This window comes from Bos grunniens, chromosome 17, assembly GCF_055505025.1.
Source record: "Bos grunniens cultivar Pamir isolate PY7600 chromosome 17, Bosgru_T2T1.0, whole genome shotgun sequence".
NCBI classification, from domain to species: Eukaryota; Metazoa; Chordata; class Mammalia; order Artiodactyla; family Bovidae; genus Bos; species Bos grunniens.
The window spans coordinates 48,511,029-48,530,268 of NC_141181.1; positions in this window are offsets into that span (position 1 = coordinate 48,511,029).

Here is a 19,240-nt window from a genome sequence, read left to right on the forward strand (position 1 = left end):
CCAGTTCTTTGGCCACCTGATGCGAAGAGCTGACTCATTTGAAAAGACCCTGATGCTGGGAAAGATTGAAGGCAGGAGGAGAAGGGGTTGACAGAGGGTAAGATGGTTGAATGGCATCACTGACTTAATGGACATGAGTTTGGGTAAACTCCAGGAGTTGGTGATGGACAGGGAGGCCTGGTGTGCTGCAGTCCATGGGGTCGCAGAGTCAGACGTGACTGAGTGACTGAACTGAACTGAACTTGAGGATGGAGCAAGGGGCCATGAGCCCCACCATGCTATACGCACAGCTCCCATGTTTATTCCAACAATATTTACAACAGCCAAAATATGCAAGCAACTTGTGCTGTGCTGTGCTGTGCTGTGCTTAGTCGCTCAGTCATGTCTGACTTTTTGTGAACCCATGAACTGTAGCCTGCCAGGCTCCCCTGTCCATGGCATTCTCCAGGCAAGAATACTGGAGTGGGTTGCCATTTCCTTCTCCAGGGGATCTTTCTAACCCAGGAATCAAACCCAGGTCTCCTGCATTGCTGGCAGATTCTTTACCAGCTGAGCTACCAGGGAATCCCATGCAAGAAACCTAAGTGTCTATGAATAGATGAATAGATAAAGAAGATGTGAGATACATACACACACACAGAGAATAGAATACTAAAAGATGAAATCTTACCTCTTGGAACAGCGTGGACCTTGAGAGTATCATGCTAAGTGAAATAAGTCAGATGCAGGAAGACAAATACCATAGGATTTCACTTATATGCAGACATAAAAAGGAAAGAAAAATAACAAACTGAATAAAAGCAAACACAAATACAGAGAACAGAGCAGTAGTTATCAGAGGGGAAGGGGTTGGGGGCAGTGAAATGGGTACAGGGGCTCAACTGTATTGTGACAGATGAAAACTAAAAACTGTTGGTCTATTGAATTACTCCTTAGTTTCTCTCTTGTGGGATTTTAGCTCCCCTAACAGGGATTGAACTCCGGCCGGCTGCAGTGAAAGTGCAGAGTCCTAAACACTGGACCACGAGGAAACTCTGGGAACCTAAACTTTAGGTGGTGAGCGCTCTGCAGTGTGTACAGAAGTCAGTACATGGGGAACAAATAGTGTTATAAACAGTGTTACCTCAATAAAGTGTTAAAAATTTAAACAAAAAGCCTTGATTCCTAGGAACCTTTAAACATATGTTTTAGAGACATACAGTTAAAAGACATAGTAGGGACCTCCCTGACGGTCCAGTGGCTGAGACTGTAAGCTCACAATGCAGGGGGCCTGCGTTTGATCCCTGGTCAGGGAACTAGATTCCACATGCCACAACTGAAAATCCTGAATGCTGCAACTAAGACCCAATATAGCCAAATAAATAAAATATATATTTTTAAATATATTAAAAAGTAAAAGCCATAATAGCTGGTATCCATGTAACATATTTCCGTTTCATAACGAATCCAAAGACAGGGGAAGAAATGATAGCTTATTTATAGAAGAAGCTATTTGCAATGTTTCTCTAGGAAATTCTTAGAGATAGACATGCATGTGTGCACATGTATGGGCCCGTTTGCACATGTAATGTTGATAGATCACGTATGTTAAAGTTACCGCTTCTCATTTTATTTCCCCAGGGCCCCAGTAATAACCTGGGCCATTCTGCAGTACAAGTAATCTCTGAAAATTGCTCAGATCCCATCAGATATCTGCTAATGCTTGATTCAATTAAGCTTAAACTATAAATAACCTTTATGTAGAAGGGCAATTACACAAATCAAAGATGTGTCATGTAAAGAGATAGATGTGACATTGGTTTACATCTCCCTAAAGCCTTGATACATCTAGAAATAGGTCTTTATGCCCAGGAATGGGAGGAGCACGGACCTCTACAGTGGTCCCCAACCTTTTTTTTGCCACCAGGGGCCAGCTTCAAGGGAGATAATTTTTCCACGGACTGGGGGGAGATGGTTTCAGGATGATTCAGTTCAGTTCAGTTCAGTCGCTCAGTCATGTCCGACACTTTGCAACCCCATGAATCGCAGCACACCAGGCCTCCCTGCCCATCACCAACTCCCGGAGTTCACCCAAACCTATGTCCATTGAGTCGGTGATGCCATTCAACCATCTCATCCTCTGTCGTCCCCTTCTCCTGCCTTCAATCTTTCCCAGCATCAGGGTCTTTTCAAATTAGTCAGCTCTTCGCATCTGGTGGCCAAAGTATTGGAGTTTCAGCTTCAACATCAGTCCTTCCAATGAACAACCCAGGACTGATCTCTTTTAAGATGGACTGGTTGGATCTCCTTACTGTCCAAGGGACTCTCAAGAGTCTTGTCCAACATCACAGTTCAAAACCACCAATTCTTTGGTGCTCAGCTTTCTTTATAGTTCAACTCTTACATCCATACATGACTTACTGGAAAAACCATAGCCTTGACTAGACAGACTTTTGTTGGCAAAGTAATGTCTCTGCTTTTGAATATGCTGTCTAGGTTGTTGTAACTTTCCTTCCAAGGAGTAAGTGTCTTTTACTTTCATGGCTACAATCACCATCTGCAGTGACTTTGGAGCCCCAAAAAATAAACTTTGCCACTGTTTCCACTGTTTCGCCATCTATTTGCCACGAAGTGATTGGACCAGATGCCATGATCGTAGCTTTCTCAATGTTGAGCTTTAAGCCAACTTTATCACTCTCCTCTTTCACTTTCATCAAGAGGCTCTTTAGTTCCTCTTCACTTTCTGCCATAAGAATGGTGTCATCTGTATATCTGAGGTTGTTGATATTTCTCCTGGCAATCTTGATTCCAGCTTGTGCTTCCTCCAGCCCAGCATTTCTCATGATGTACTCTGCATATAAGTTAAATAAACAGGGTGGAAATATACAGCCTTGACATACTCCTTTTCCTATTTGGAACCAGTTTGTTGTTCCATATCCAGTTCTAACTGTTGCTTCCTGACCTGCATACAGGTTTCTCAAGAAGCAGGTCAGGTGGTTTGGTATTCCCATCTCTTTCAGACTTTTCCACAGGTTATTGTGATCCACACAGTCAAAGGCTTTGGCATAGTCAATAAGGCAGAAATAGATGTTTTTCTGGAACTCTCTTGCTTTTTTCGATGATCCAGCAGATGTTGGCAATTTGATCTCTGGTTCCTCTGCCTTTTCTAAAACCAGCTTGAACATCTGGAAGTTCACGGTTCACATATAGCTGAAGCCTGGATGATTAAAGTGCATTATATTTATTGTGCATTTTATTTCTACTATTATTGCATCAACTCCACCTCAGATCATCAGGCATTAGATTTTGGAAGTTGGGGACCCCTGCTCTAGAATATACCCCACCGTGATGGTAGGAGTCTTGCCCTCCTTGGTTCACAGCCACCTTCCCCAAAGTCTACACCAGTTTCTGATCTGTAACAAACCATCAAGGATTACTTGTGGAGTGAACAGATAATGGGTAAATGGGTGAACCCCATTCCAGGCAAAGCTAGAAGAGATCAGAATGGATTGTCATTGGAGACACAGAAATAATAACCAAGTGTCCATCATGAAAGAACAAATTATGAAAAGATATACTCACATATCAATTAAGAACAAAGTGGTAAATAATGGATTTTTAAGAGCATGCTTCCAGAATTTCACCCTGACCATGCACCTAGATAGAGCTGTCGACTTTCCAATGACTGGCTTCTCTCCAACCCAAAAGAACGGAAGAAAGCCGAATTCTTCCCAGAATGATGAAATTATACTGGACAACTTAATGAAAAATTCACAGCTGCCACTGAGGCATTAAATGGTTGGTTTCCACATGGAAGCCTCCATGGCTTGTGACAAGCTCTTGACAAACTGTTTCTTTATTTTTTCATGGAAATGTTATGGATGAGAAAGATTAACCAAAAAGGTTTTCCCCAACTGCAGCCTTGTCTGAGCTTCACTGCTCACCAGTCAAGACACAGCCAGAGGCAGGACCAGAAGGTCCCAAGATAGATGACACTCTCCCATCCAGTGAAAATGAAGTATTAATCCTGTGTTGTTGTTTTTGTGTGTGTGAGGGGACTTGCGTTACAAATTGCTTATATAGAAAGAGGGCTCGTTTCTTCTTTTACAGTGTAGTTTACCACCCCTGACTTCCACCAGGAAAAATAAAGCGTCTTCTTTGGAGATTTTCAAATTCAAATAACTGAGGTTATGAGGTAATGAGACATGAGTTCTGAGAGCTCAGAAATCACCCACATTTGGTTACTTTAGTACTCCTGGACTGGCCCTTAAATCTTAGGTGACTCTGGCCACCACTTTTTTTTTCAGTCTTAATCATTTTTATTTGACTTAACTGAAAAATAAATACAAGAGAATGGCTGTGAAACTACTTGCAGCATAGTAAACTTTAAAAGATTTATTTTGACTTCACCCACTTACGTTTCTCAGAATGAGAAGATATACATTATTCACCAATAAATGCTTAATTCTTTAAATTTACAATTACCTTATTTGCAGAAACTTGGAAATCATTCCAGTTAAATGGGGGAAAAAACTATAAAAAAGTTTCTGTTCTTATAATTCAAAATATATTTAAAATAACATTTCTACATCAGCCAAAACCTTTAACCAAAAATTCAGAACTGCAAGTCACCTAAGTTTAACAAAATGGTCACATTCTAATTTATCTTGATTATTAACACATGAAAAAAGTATATAGTGGCTCCTAAAGCAAAGCAGGCTTAGCAACTGGTAGAATTTTCCTTTGAGGGCACTCAAAGCTGTCTTTGAATTGAAGCTAGCATCCCAAATGCCTGCAATGAATCCAAGGAACGCACTTGGTACAAATGCCAGGATTTCACCAGGTGGGCTCTGTGTGGACTTGACACGCCTGACAGCTACAGTGACAGAACCATTACTTTAATTAGGTTAATTTCAACACTGGTCATATTGATCCTTTACCCATCACGCCATAGTTTACTAGAAAGAGACTCCAAATCTCCCCATAAACCCTCTCAGATAAAAGTCAGGTGCTAGTCTATGGATGAATAAGCATTTCTACTTTCAAGCCTATGGCAGTGCATCTGAGATGTGCCCTATGTCTATGTCCAACTTCTGCTTCACTACAGTTTTATTAACCACTTCCAAGAAAACTGAAATACAGTCTTAAGCCAGAAGCCAATGCTTAAACAAAGCATGGTTTTTGTTCTTGATGAAGATATTTAAGACTCTTTTTTGAAGAGATAGCTCCAGTGGGACATTTAGGAATAAGAGGGAATGATGTCTTTCATTTTATGTAGTGGCCTCAGCTAGTCTGTTCCAGAAACATGTGTAGCATTTCATATCAGCATTTTCATTTAATGGAACTCGAGACTAGTCATTGACAGATGGAGATTTTGGGGCTTTGTGATTATTTTTCCTTCTTCATTTATTATTTTATAATCATTATTATTGTTTCATAATAATTTTTAAAATATCATTTTTAACCTATGAAAATAAAATATGTTCACTTTGGGAAGCTTAAAGACCACAGAAAAAACACACAAGAAAATAAATGTTACCCATAACCTCATCACCCAAATACACACCTGTGAACAAGTTCTGATTTATAAGGAAACTGAGATCATACTTTACATACAAGGCGGTCTATGTTTCCTTGTCCAGTCATATCATTTATATTTTAAATTCTAAAAGCTGCACATTATTCCATGTTAAGACTAACAGCAACAATCAATTTGCTGTTTCTAGATATTTGCACTGTTGGAATTGTTAGTCATTATAATTAACACAAAATAGCTGTCTGAGGAGGCCTTACAAATAGCTGTGAAAAGAAGAGAAGCTAAAAGCAAAGAAGAAAAGGAAAGATAATAAGCATCTGAATGCAGAGTTCCAAAGAATAGCAAGGAGAGATAAGAAAGCCTTCCTCAGCGATCAATGCAAATAAATAGAGGAAAACAACAGAATGGGAAAGACTAGAGATCTCTTCAAGAAAATTAGAGATACCAAGGGAACATTTCATTCAAAGATGGGCTTGATAAAGGACAGAAATGTATGGAACTAACAGAAGCAGAAGATATTAAGAAGAGGTGGCAAGAATACATAGAAGAACTGTACAAAAAAGATCTTCACAACCAAGATAATCACGATAGTGTGATCACTCACCTAGAGCCAAACATCCTGGAATGTGAAGTCAAGTGGGCCTTAGACAGCCTCACTATGAACAATGCGAGTGGAGGTGATGGAATTCCAGTTGAGCTATTTCAAATCCTGGAAGATGATGCTGTGAAAGTGCTGCACTCAATATGCCAGCAAATTTGGAAAACTCAGCAGTGGCCACAGGACTGGAAAAGGTCAGTTTTCATTCCAATCCCAAAGAAAGGCAATGCCAAAGAATGCTCAAACTACTGCACAATTGCACTCATCTCACATGCTAGTAAAGTAATGCTCAAAATTCTCCAAGCCAGGCTTCAGCAATACGTGAACTGTGAACTTGCAGATGTTCAAGCTGGTTTTAGAAAAGACAGAGGAACCAGAGGTCAACTTGCCAACATCCACTGGATCATGGAAAAAGGACGAGAGTTCCAGAACAAACATCTATTTCTGCTTTATTGACTATGCCAAAGCCTTTGACTGTGTGGATCTCAATAAACTGCAGAAAATTCTGAAAGAGATGGGAATACCAGACCACCTGACCTACCTCTTGAGAAACCTATATGCAGGTCAAGAAGCAACAGTTAGAACTGGACATGGAACAACAGACTGGTTCCAAATAGGAAAAGGAGTACATCAAGGCTGTATATTGTCACCCTGCTTATTTAACTTATATGCAGAGTACATCATGAGAAATGCTGGGCTGGAGGAAGCACAAGCTGGAATCAAGATTGCCAGGAGAAATATCAACAACCTCAGATATGCAGATGACACCACCCTTATAGCAGAAAGTGAAGAGGAACTAAAAAGCCTCTTGATGAAAGTGAAAGAGGAGAGTGAAAAAGTTGGCTTAAAGCTCAACATTCAGAAAACTAAGATCATGACATCTGGTCCCATCACTTCATGGCAAGTAGATGGCGAAACAGTGGAAACAGTGTCAGACTTTATTTTGGGGGGCTCCAAAATCACTGCAGATGGTGATTGCAGCCATGATTATTAAAAGACGCTTACTCCTTGGAAGGAAAGTTATGACCAACCTAGATAGCATATTCAAAAGCAGAGACATTACTTTGCCAACAAAGGTCCGTCTAGTCAAGGCTATGGTTTTTCCAGTGGTCATGTATGGATGTGAGAGTTGGACTGTGAAGAAGGCTGAGCGCTGAAGAATTGATGCTTTTGAACTGTGGTGTTGGAGAAGACTCTTGAAAGTCCCTTGGACTGCAAGGAGATCTAACCAGTCCATTCTAAAGGAGATCAGTCCTGAGTGTTCTTTGGAAGGAATTATGCTAAAGCTGAAATTCCAGTACTTTGGCCACCTCATGGGAAGAGTTGAGTCACTGGAAAAGACTCTGATGCTGGGAGGGATTGGGGGCAGGAGGAGAAGGGGACGACAGAGGATGAGATGGCTGGATGGCATCACCGACTCGATGGATGTGAGTCTGAGTGAACTCCAGGAGTCGGTGATGGACAGGGAGGCCTGGCATGCTGCAGTTCATGGGGTCGCAAAGATTCGGACACGACTGAGCGACTGAACTGAACTGAATTGAATTTATATATGGAGCTTCCCAGGTGGCACAGTGATAAAGAATCTGCCTACCAATTCAGGAGACACATGAGATGTGGGTTTGATCCCTGGGTCAGAAAGATCCCCTAGATGAGGGCATGGCAACCCTCCAGTATTTTTACACAACATATATAAAACCAAATAGCCCTAAAGAAAGTTTGCACCCATTACACTTCCAGGATAAGCACTCAAGAATTTGATGATTTTTAAAGTGCTCACATCTTTAGCCGGAGCTTTGATGTTCTCCTTTCTTCCGCGGCACCCACCTCCTAATTCCATGAGGCAGTTAACAAGCGCTCTGATTGATCTCAAGGGATTTGATGTCAACTAGCCCCACTCTCCACCGTTTCCCAGAGCTGCCCTGCTAGCCACGCTTGGCCTGCTGCCTAAATAACCCACATTCACAATGGCTGCATGTGTCTGTGAAGGAGGCTACTGCCCTGCATAAATGCAGAAGGGTGCCAGGCACATTACATTCTATAAACAGTGAGGCCCTGCCTTGGATTATATGTAAGTGGTCTTAAATTGGCTAAAAAATGAGATGTGCTGGTTAAGCTGGTTGAATCAGGCTCCCAGGAGGTATGTTCACCTAGGACCTAGGAACATGATTCTGTTGGACCAAGCATCTCTGCAAATGTAAATAAGATGAGGATCTCAAGATGAGACCACCATGGATAAAGGTGAGGGGGAAATCCAAGAATGAGTGTCCTTTTAGAAGAGAGAAAAGAAGACATAGTGTATCAGTTCAAGTGCCATGGTAAAATACAAGATGGGGTGGCTTACAGGATGGACCTTTATTTTCAAGGTTCTAGAGCCTGGGAGTCCAAGATGAAGGAGCCACCAGGGTTGGTCTCTAGTGAAACTCATCTTCTGGCTTACACATGGTTTCCTTGCTGTGTCCTCAGGTGCCTTTCCTCTGAGCATGTGGGAGCAAAAGAGGTCTCTGATATTTCTTCTGGCTTCTGCTCCTCCTCCCCTACGGTGTCCCCTCCTCCTTCATCTCCCACACGGGTCCTGCTGGAGTAGGGACCCATTCTAATGATTCTATTTATTCTTAACTCTCTCCCTAGAGGCCTTATCTATGAAAGGACTTCCCCTGTGGCTCAGTGGTAAAGAACCCACTTGCCAATGCAGGAGGCACAAGAGACTCAGGTGCAATCCCTGGGTCAGGAAGATGCCCTGGAAGAGGAAACAGCAACCCACTCCAGTATTCTTGTCTGGAGAATCCCATGGAGAGAGGAGCCTGGCGGGCTGCAGTCCATGGGGTTGCAGAGTTGGATGCAATTGAAGCAACTGAGCACACACAGAAAAGCCTTATCTTTGAATACAGTCACATTCAGAGTTGGGGCTTCAACATACGAATTTGATTCACTTCAGTTCATAGCATCCAGACAAACAAAGGGTGTCCTGTGAAGAAAGAGGCAGAGATTGAAGTGACGCTGCTAAAAGCCAGGGAATGCCAGGAGCCGCAAAGGCTGGACCCAGCTTAGAGCTTTTCAGTTTGACCTTTTGGTGCCCTGTACTAATGACTCTGCAGCCATCCAAGCAGCCTGGTTCAGCAACAGCACTCAGGTAGTTATAAGAATACCATTTCCATTCACCCCAAACTAATGTAAGCAAAACAGAGAATTTATTTTAAAGAGGTGTCCCTTTAAAACAAAAGACAAAAAATACCAGCCTGAATAACCAAAGTCTGGTAATTGAATTCTTTAAAACTCTCTCTCTCTCTCTCATTTCACATTCTGCTCTTTTCTGTAACATTTGTTGCAGTTTTCACTCTTTCCAACTCAAAATTCTCAGAGAAAGATTGATTGCCTATCTTGGATCGAATGTTCATTCCTGGACCAGCTAATTGTAGCCAGCATTAAGAGTTCTGAGGAAGAGACTCGTGTGTGTGTGTGTGTGTGTGTGTGTGTGTGTAATAGATTAGGAGTCAGACATGTTACAAGTTTCAATATTTAGATATTAAAAATAATTTTTGTCAAGGTGCAACTCAAATTATTTAGAGAAGCCAACCACTATACCTACCATTTGACACGCTCCTACTTTATACTTTTTAGAATTTTAGTGATGCACAGACATCAGTTCCTCGTGTCCTTTAAACTGGTTTTGATTTCCCACTGGTTCCCTCACTAATGTGTTAAATGAAACCTGACATAGTCTCATTCATAGAATTAAGTTTTTAACACCTTGAAAATCCTATTTGTGATATTACCTATGCCCATGGATTGGAGGTCGCAAGAGTAGGACAATTATTGGCGAGTTGTGAAGATGGAGAGTGGGTAACTGCAAAACACCCATCTCAGTACAAATTCACCTGCATGTGTTGGGTCATCATAAATAAGTGTAAGAAAGGAAATCCCAACAGAGAGAGTTAAAGAGACGGGTGGGACTTGCCTGGTGTTCCAGTGTTAAGAGTTTGCCTGCCAATGCAGGGAACATGGGTTTGATCCCTTGTCCGGGAAGATCCCACATGCTGCAGAGCAACTAAACCCGTGCACCACAGCCCCTGAGCCCTTGTACCCTAGAGCCTGTGCTTCACAACAGGAGAAGACATTGTAGTGAGAAGCCGAAGCACTGCAAGTAGGGAGTAGCCCCACTTGCCTCAATTAGAGAAAGGCCATGCACAACAGTGGAGATCCAACACATCCAAAAAGAAATGAATAATTTTTTAAAAAGACTCAAAAAGAATTTAAAAAAAGATATGAGGTGACACCTGGGGAATTCTTTCTCATTACCTGCACAGGCGGGCCCAAGCAGGGACCTGACTTTACTCTGATGGCTGAAAGCTGTCACTCACCCTCTGATTCTACAAAGACAAAGTCACTGGCCACTGATCTTCAACACACCCTGAAAGGAATTCAGAGCAGAAGTCAGGAAGGAGGCCCTCTGTGCTCTGGAAGATACTAGCAGAACAAGCCTTCAGATAATTAGACCTTTTCAGGAGAAGCTTTTATAAGCCTGATTTTTTACATCTTCTCATACTTAGAAAAGCACCAAAATCATTAATAGAGAGTAGGGAGAGACAAATTGGGAGCTTGGGATGAACATATATACACTACTAAATATGAAATGTTGCAGGAAGGGGAACCCCCTTCCAGGGCCTGAAACTGGGCTCTTGTCTAACACTTGGGAATGAATTGTACGAGGAGACACATGTGCTGACAAAGCAAGAGATTTTATTGGGAAAAGGCACCGGGTGGAGAGCAGTAGGGTAAGGGAACCCAGGAGTACAGCTCTGTGGCTTGCAGTCTCTGGTTTTATGGTGATGGGATTAGTTTCCAGGTTGTCTTTAGCCAATCATTCTGACTCAGAGTCCTTCATGGTGGTCCACGCCTTGTTCAGCCAAGATGGATGCCAGAGAGGATTCTGGGAGGTGGTTGGACATGTGGTGTCTCCTTTTGACCTTTCCCAAACTTCCAGTTGGTGGTGGCTTATTAGTTCCGTGTTCCTTACCAGGACCTCCTGTTGTAAAACAACTCATGCAAATGGTTACTATGGTGGCTGCCCAGGGTGGACGGTTTCAGTCAGTCTGCTTCCTTTAACAACTCCCCACTAAGAGACTTCATACTCAAGATACTTCTTGGGAATTGAGGTAAAGGTCTCTTTTATTCTGTAACTTCTTCCTGCTGTGCATGGGTGTAGGCCTGCCTAGCAGAGCAGATGTCTCTCTCTACCTGATCTAAGTCAAGGTATTTTTTGTCTGGAACCAGCATTCACCCTTGTAATAACAGCAATTTAGTTTGAAACTGTTGGCTCCTCTCAGAGATGAAATAGACAGGGGCCAAACAGGAGACCTAACAGATGGTCATCACTGGTCCCCAGAAACAGAAGGCAACATTTGGGATGAGGGGTGCAGAGTTTGTGACTTTGATTGGTTGGTGGTGAGGCAGCAGAGCTGTGCTCCAGGAATCTTGTGCTCAGCCTGAAGTTACCATCCTCCACCTGGGTGGGGTCCCAGTTCTGCAAAAGAACTAAAAGATACTGTTATGCATATTTTTTGACTAGGAACCAGGACGCTGTCTCAAGGCTGTACCACCATTTGATTGTTTCTCCTCTGTTTCTGTATCCCCTCCCTTCCCTGATTAGCAATTGTTTGAATCCACCCTTTGGAACTCAGGGAAGGTCAAGGAGGCTGAATGAAGCCTATATCCTACGGATAAGAAATGCAGAACACAGAACAGATCTGTACTCTGGAGCCCCACAGAGACCTGCTCAGTTTTAATTTGGGGAACTAGGCAACGATTGGTGGCTCAGAGGTTAAAGCGTCTGCCCGGAATGCGGGAGACCCGGGTCTGATTTCTGGGTTGGGAAGATCCCCTGGAGAAGGAAATGGCAACCCACTCCAGTACTCTTGCCTGGAGAATCCCATGGAGGGAGGAGTCTGGTAGGCTATAGTCCATGGGGTCGCAAAGAGTCGGACATGACTGAGCGACTTCACAACACAACAACAAGGCAACTATAACTGTAATAACTTTCTGTCAAAATGGGGCATAGGACTGCCTTAGTTTGGAGAATAGACACTGAATTGGAAGTATTCCTGAGTTCCAAGTCCTAGGTCTGATGGCTGAAAGCTGTCACTCACCCTCTGATTCTACAAAGACAAAGTGACTGGTCACTACGGCCACCGATCTTCAACACACCCTGAAAGGAATTCAGAGCACAAGTCAGGAAGGAGGCCCTCTGTGGTCTAGAAGATACTGGCAGAACATGCCTTCAGATAATTAGACCTTTTCAGGAGAACATTTTCTAAGCCCAGTTTTTTACATCTTCTCGTACCTAGAAAAGCACTAAAATCATTAATAGGGAGTAGGGAGGGATAAATTGGGAGCTTGGGATGAACATAAACACACTACTAAATATAAAATAGGTAACCAACAAGGACCCACTGTATAGCCCAGGGAACTGCACTCAATATTTTGTAAAAACCTGTAAGGGAAATGAATCTGAAAAAGAATATATACGTGTATCACTGAATCACTTTGCTGTACATCTGAAACTAACACCACATTGTAAATCAACTGTGTTCCAGGGCTTCCTTGGTGGCCCAGTGCTGTGGTGGTCCAGATACCATGTGCTGCAACTAAGACCCGCAGCAGCCAAACAAATAATTAAAATAAATATTAAAAAAAACCCACTATTGTCCAATTAAAAAAAACCGATGGAGGCTTCTGCTCCTCATGACTGGCCAAAATGTGGGCTTAATGCACATATCCCCCTCACCAGCTCCCTCTGCCTCCTGATGTACCCTGGTGCTTCCTTTGTGGTTCTCAAGGCACAATGTACCCCCCTCCACCTGGCAACAGTGAGTCAGTGTTTTTGAATGGCAGCTGATGTGTTGCCTTGCTACACCTCAAATTTTCAAGGCCCAGGTGACCCGAGTCCTCATCTGTTTTCTTCCCAATCTGATCATTAAAGCACAGACATTATGCCTTGAGTCCTTCAGGACTTTGCCTCTGATAACTGGCTAGACCTTCTGTTTTGAACCAACAGAACCTTTCTGTCTCTCTCAAAAACCTCTGCTTTGCAATTCAAAAGCCTTGGTTTTCAAGACTCTTGTTTTCTCTCTCTGGAAATTCCAAAGGCTTCTTAGCAACTCACGCCAAGAATTTGACTCTTTTGTATCTGAATCTGGTCTGACAATGCCTACCTCCAGTCCCATATGCAATAAGCTCAAAATGGTCCAGTTTTCACAAAGAATTAATGTAAGTGTGTACCTATATGGGTGCGTGCAAAAAAATATATGCTTAGTTAATATATTGGTGTAGTATTCTGCCACCACAAAATAGGAAAAAATTTTGAATAAAGGCAACATCGTAGTTGTTTTCAGGCTGCTAAAAACATTCTAAAAACAATAAAGTCTTATTATATTTAAGACCTGGGCTTCCCAGATGGCATTAGTGGTAAAGAACCTGCCTGCTAATGCAGGAGACATAAGAGACGTGGGTTCAATCCCTGGGTCCGGAAGATCCCCTGGAGGAGAGCATGGCAACCCACTCCAGTATTCTTGCCTAGAGAATCCCAAGGACAGAGGAGCCTGACAGGCAACAGTCCATAGGTTTGCAAAGAGTCAGACACGACTGAAAGGACTTAGCATGCTTTCACACATTTTTAAGACCTATTGATCAAAATTCTATCTCGGTTCTACTGATCAACAAAGAACAATACTCCTAACTATGTAATTCATTCAAAATAAACATATTGATATTAAAACTTACGTGAGGGAAAACATCTCTTTCCTCTACCCTGTTGGTTCAGTGGCCGGAATCCTGCGTATCTAACAAAAGATGGATGAATAGGAGGAACAAGTTTATTCACATCCATATGAAGGCTCACAGAAGTGAAAATCCTACAGAGGCAGAGACTTACATACAATTTCTACAAAGGGCAACATATATTTGGAGCTGTGAAAAGACAAAGTGATCTCTGGTAGCCCCAGCCTGCAGTGGCTTGAAGCAGGGCTCAGGTTCCCAGCCACAGACTGAGGCCAGGTCACACGGCGAGACACCAGATCCTAGCCACTAGACCAGTGGTCAGTGACAAGGGCCCTGGCCTCTCAGCTCTGCAGAGAATTTCCACAAGGACAGAAAGTAGAGGAGCAAGTAAAGTATTCATTAAGAGGAAAAGAGTATAGGATGTGTTAGACTCAGAGGGAGAGTCCCTGCTGCTGCTGCAGCTGCTAAGTCACTTCAGTTGTGTCCAACTCTGTGCGACCCCATAGACATCTGGCAGCCCACCAGGCTCCCCCGTCCCTGGGATTCTCCAGGCAGGAACACTGGAGTGGGTTGCCATTTCCTTCTCCAGTGCATGAAAGTGAAAAGTGAAAGTGAAGTCGCTCAGTCGTGTCCGACTCTCAGCGACCCCATAGACTGCAGCCTACCAGGCTCCTCCGTCCATGGGATTTTCCAGGCAAGAGTACTGGAGTGGGGTGCCATTTCGTGTTTAAATCACTTATAGAGGGCATTTCTTCTAGCTTCCTTTGGCCAATCATTTTGATTTGCCTGATTCACAGTCCATTTTTGGTACTTCTCCAGATCCTCCCATGTGTGTGCACGCATCTCTTAGCCAAGATGGATTCTACTGCAAAGGCCTATGGGTAGCCTGGCATTAGTTAGCATCACTCCCCTTTGACCTCCAAAGAGACTTTCGGCATATGTGTGGTCAAGGAGGTCTCATAACTTCAAGAATGAGAAACATGTGATCTGGGCAGGGTCTAGCCTTCTCTTAATTGTTCTGGTATTCTTGTCTTGGAGTTTCAGTCTATAAGGATTGAATCTCCAATTGCTTTACCCTGGAATGGCAGGCGGGCATCTACCTCCTGCCTCAAATGGAAAGGGGATTTGAGATTCTAGGGGCAATCAGTTGTGGGAAGATAAACAGATAGGGAAACTAATGGAAGACGAATGTTATTTAGTAAAATTTGTTTGTCTGATGGCTCAGATGGTAAAGAAACTGCCTGCAAAATAGGAGACCTGGTTTTGATTCCTGGGTTGGGAAGATCCCCTGGAGAAGGAAATGGCAACCCATTCCAGTATTCTTGCCTGGAAAAATCCCATGGACCAAGGAGCCTGGCAGGCTGTAGCTGATGGGGTTATAGAGTTGGACACAACTGTGCCACTCTCAGTCACTCATCTTGGCACCGACTTCAGTTCAAAATAATCTATATGACCAAGAGGCATATTTGGGTGTCACATACTCTGATCCTTTTCAATTGCCTTTGACTTGGGTTGAACAGTTATCTAGTTCATGTGCAAACTAAATTCCTTAGAGTCTAGCTGACAACTAAGTGCGTGGGATAAGGAGACAATCACACGTAGGGTTGGAGAGAGAGAGACAAGGAGAGAATGAGAGAGAGAATATGAGACAGAGAGACAGAGAATGAGGGGGCGGAGGCGGGGTGCAGGAAATGAGAGAGAGGAGAAAACAGTCTAAGCAGCCCTGAGTCTGTTTTCTGGCTTTATCTCTTTCCACCCCTGTGACTCAGGACCAGTTTCAGAGCCTCAGTTTCCTCATCTGTTAATTAATGGGGATGGGGGTGAGGATCGAGATACCGCAGATAAGGCACTGTCAAACAAGAAGCAAATCCTGAGTTAGCAAAGAGAGATTTTATTGGAGTGGATTTGTGAGGATTTTTTGCAATAGAGAGGACTCTCTGACAATAAGATTTGTAAGCAAATCTTTGCAAGCATTTTGCAAAGTGGATTTTTTATTAAATCTAGGAAGAGGAAACAAGGCTTAGAAAGAGCCCGGTATGGGGAAGTGGGATGTGTGGGAGATGTCTGTGTCCTGAGACTAGGCTGGTGGGGGTGGGGGTGGGGGGCTGTGATGGATGAGCTCTCTGCTGCCTCTGACTAAGGCTGGACCAGAACCTGAGGAAGGAGAAGTGCATGGGAAGTGGGGGAAGTAGGCAATCTGTGAGTTCATGTAAGCCATGTGGGGAAGGGAAGTCCTTTACAGTAAACCATTTCCCTGAACATAAACGTGGGGAGTGCATTTCTTAACCTTTGCTGTTTTCCAGGAACACAGAGCTCCGGTAAAGTTCAAGGTCGTCAGCATTGAGCACCCTGCCCAGCACACAGTGTCCAATTAATGTTTGTGATTACTGACAAAATTGGAGTAATGACACCATTTTAAGTCATAAACACAGATTTTTTTTCAATCACCTTGTGTATTATCATTTTTTATATGCCTGCTGAGCCTCTAAACTCATTTAGATACTGGATAGTGTCTAAATTAGACACTCAGAGAAATAGGATAGGAAAGGAACAATGAAACAGAGAAGAGCAAATCTGACTCCATGTTGGATCTATTCCTTTAGCTCTAACTCTTGTGCTCTTTTGCCTTGGCTGAGTCATGCTGGCCCTGCACCTTTTGTAAAAGAATGTTCCCTAGAGCCTGAAATATACAGGAGGGCCCTTCTCAAGGCTCTGACCTTTAAAGGTGTAAAACTTTTCCATCCATACAGAGATAAAATGTTTCAGAACAGAGAATAATATTTGTCTTGCTAGACATTTATAGGAACATGGTGACCTGACCTACATGGACAGCTGCAAGAACAAAGGATTCCTGCACCAAGAAGTTTGTACCAACCAGCCATACCCTCTCCCCTTCTAGTATCAAAGAAGTCTGAATTCTAACTTCAGGAAGATGGTTCTTTGGGACACTTGTCCACCATCTTCTCAATCTGCTGGTCTTTTAAATGAAGTTGCTAACCTTTGCCCCAACATCTCCTCTCTTGATATATTGACCTGCTGTACAGAGAGCCATATGAGCCTAGACTCTGTAACACAGAGAGGAAACCCTTCTTAGCAAGCAGAAATCTAGAAGATCTTTAGACTCTGTGAGTTGTTTTTCCAGCTGTTTATAAAATGGGGGAATTTGCACCAAATACCAAGTCAGAAAGCTAGTCTCCTAGTATTACTTGGTTCCTCATGCTCTGACTTCTTGCAAATGCCTGGTTATTAACCTTTCTGATTTGGAGGAAATACTTAGCATATTTTTATATTAGATGCTAAAGAAGAAAATCCACTTTAAATGAAGCATGACTCTCCTAATAGCTGGGGCTTTCTAAAGATTGTAGAAAGAGTTCGAAGGCTTCTACTGAGAATGGCATCATGAAGTTATTATTTTTTTTTCTAAGAAGAAAGATTTTGTAATTTAGCAGAATTGTGTAATTTGGAGGGAAGATATTTCTTTCAGCCTGGATTTTTAAGGACTAGTAATGAGTTTGAAGAAAGAAGTAGATTGTAAAATAATCTCTTTAAAATAGATTGTGGCCACAGATAAAGATGAAGTCATTTTTATTTTTTTAAATTGACACCCTCCCCCTGATAGACTTTTTTTTGTAATCATTTTTACCAGAAGTTCCTTTACAGTCTAAAACAATTCTCTTGGAAATGACCTGTGGTGCCTTGGCTGGGGTTTTCATTCTAACTTTGGAGGCGTAACTGCCTCATGGGTCATATTCTCACAGCCTTTGATCTGATCCCTTCCTGAGCGTTGGCTACATGCTCACTGACTGCTTGTAATCATCCATCCATGTCTGTGTGAATGGTTGAGCCCACTAAGAAGTGACCCCTCTCATAAGGATCAGGAGTGTTCATTATGGTATCTATACCAGAAAGCAGTGTCTGTCTCAACTGCTATAAGAAATACAGGCTTAGGGGATTCCCCTGGCAGTCCAGTGGTTAAGATTCCATGCTTCCAGTGCAGAGGATATGCTTTTGGTTCCTGGTTCTGTAACTAAGATCCCACATGCCATGAGTGACATGGCCAAAAAATAATTTTTTTTCTGTTTTAAAAAAGAAAGACTGACCAAAGATATGGAAACCACCTGAGTGTCCATCTACAGACAAATGGATAAAGATGTGATACATATATGCAATGGACTGCTACTCTGTAAAAGTGAAATGTCGCTGTGGACAACAACATGGATGGACTTGGACGGCATTAGGCTAAGCAAAATAAGTCAGAGAAAGACAAATACTGCATGATTTTAGTTTTTAGTCCAAATTTTTGTTTTGTCTCAGTCAAACTGACCCATGGATCATTTGAGAAACTATTTCTATTTCCCAAGACCTTCCGACATGAGCATTGCCATGGTTACTCATTTAGGGGAACCAGGAGAACAACCAGTGGAAAGACTGGGATTACATATAAAGTCAACACATTTCATTTTATTATGTCTTCCAGGACTGTGTCTTACCTCACACAAAGAAACATTGTAGGAGATTCAGCTGGAAACCCTTGTACTCAGGGTTTGAGGTAATAATCGATACATGGCTCCAGCTGAGGGTTTGTATACAAATAAGATCTTGGGAAGAAAATGTGAACTGTGTTGAGATGGCCTTCAAGCCTTAATCAAAACCTTATGGGAAACACTTTTCTTGGCATTAAAAGGTCTTCAGTGATAAGTAAGAGGTCATACAGCTGTAACCACTACAGAATTTAAAACCAGTTTTTCACAGTGGCTACTGTACTGCAAGCTGTCCCAAATCAGCATTTTCCCTTCTCTCTATTTATTTATTTATTGTTTAATATTTATTTATTTGGTTGTGTCGAGTCTTAGTTACGGCACTCAGGATCTTCACTGCAAAATACAGTATCTTTCATTGCAGCCTGTGGGTTTCTCTGTAAATATGGTGCACAGGCTCAGCAGTTGCAGCACACGAGCGTTTGCCCCCTGGCATGTGGGATCTTTGTTCCTCCACCAGGGATTGAACTTGTGCCCCTGCACTGGAGGACGGATTTTTTTTTTTTAATTTTTAATTGAAGGATAATTTCTTTACAATACTGTGTTGGTTTCTGCCATACATCAGCATGAATCAGCCATAGGTTGACCCCTCACTCGTAAACTTCCCTCCCAGTTCCCACCCATCCCACCCCTCTAAGTTGTCACAGAGCACTGGGTTGAGCTCCCTGAGTCATACAGCAAATTCCCACTGGCAATCTATTTTAAATATGGTAGTGTATGTGTTTCCATGTTAGTCTCTCCTTCTGTCCCACCCTCTCCTTCCTCCCCCAAACTCCAATCCATAGGTCTGTTCTCTATGTCTGCATCTCTGTTGTG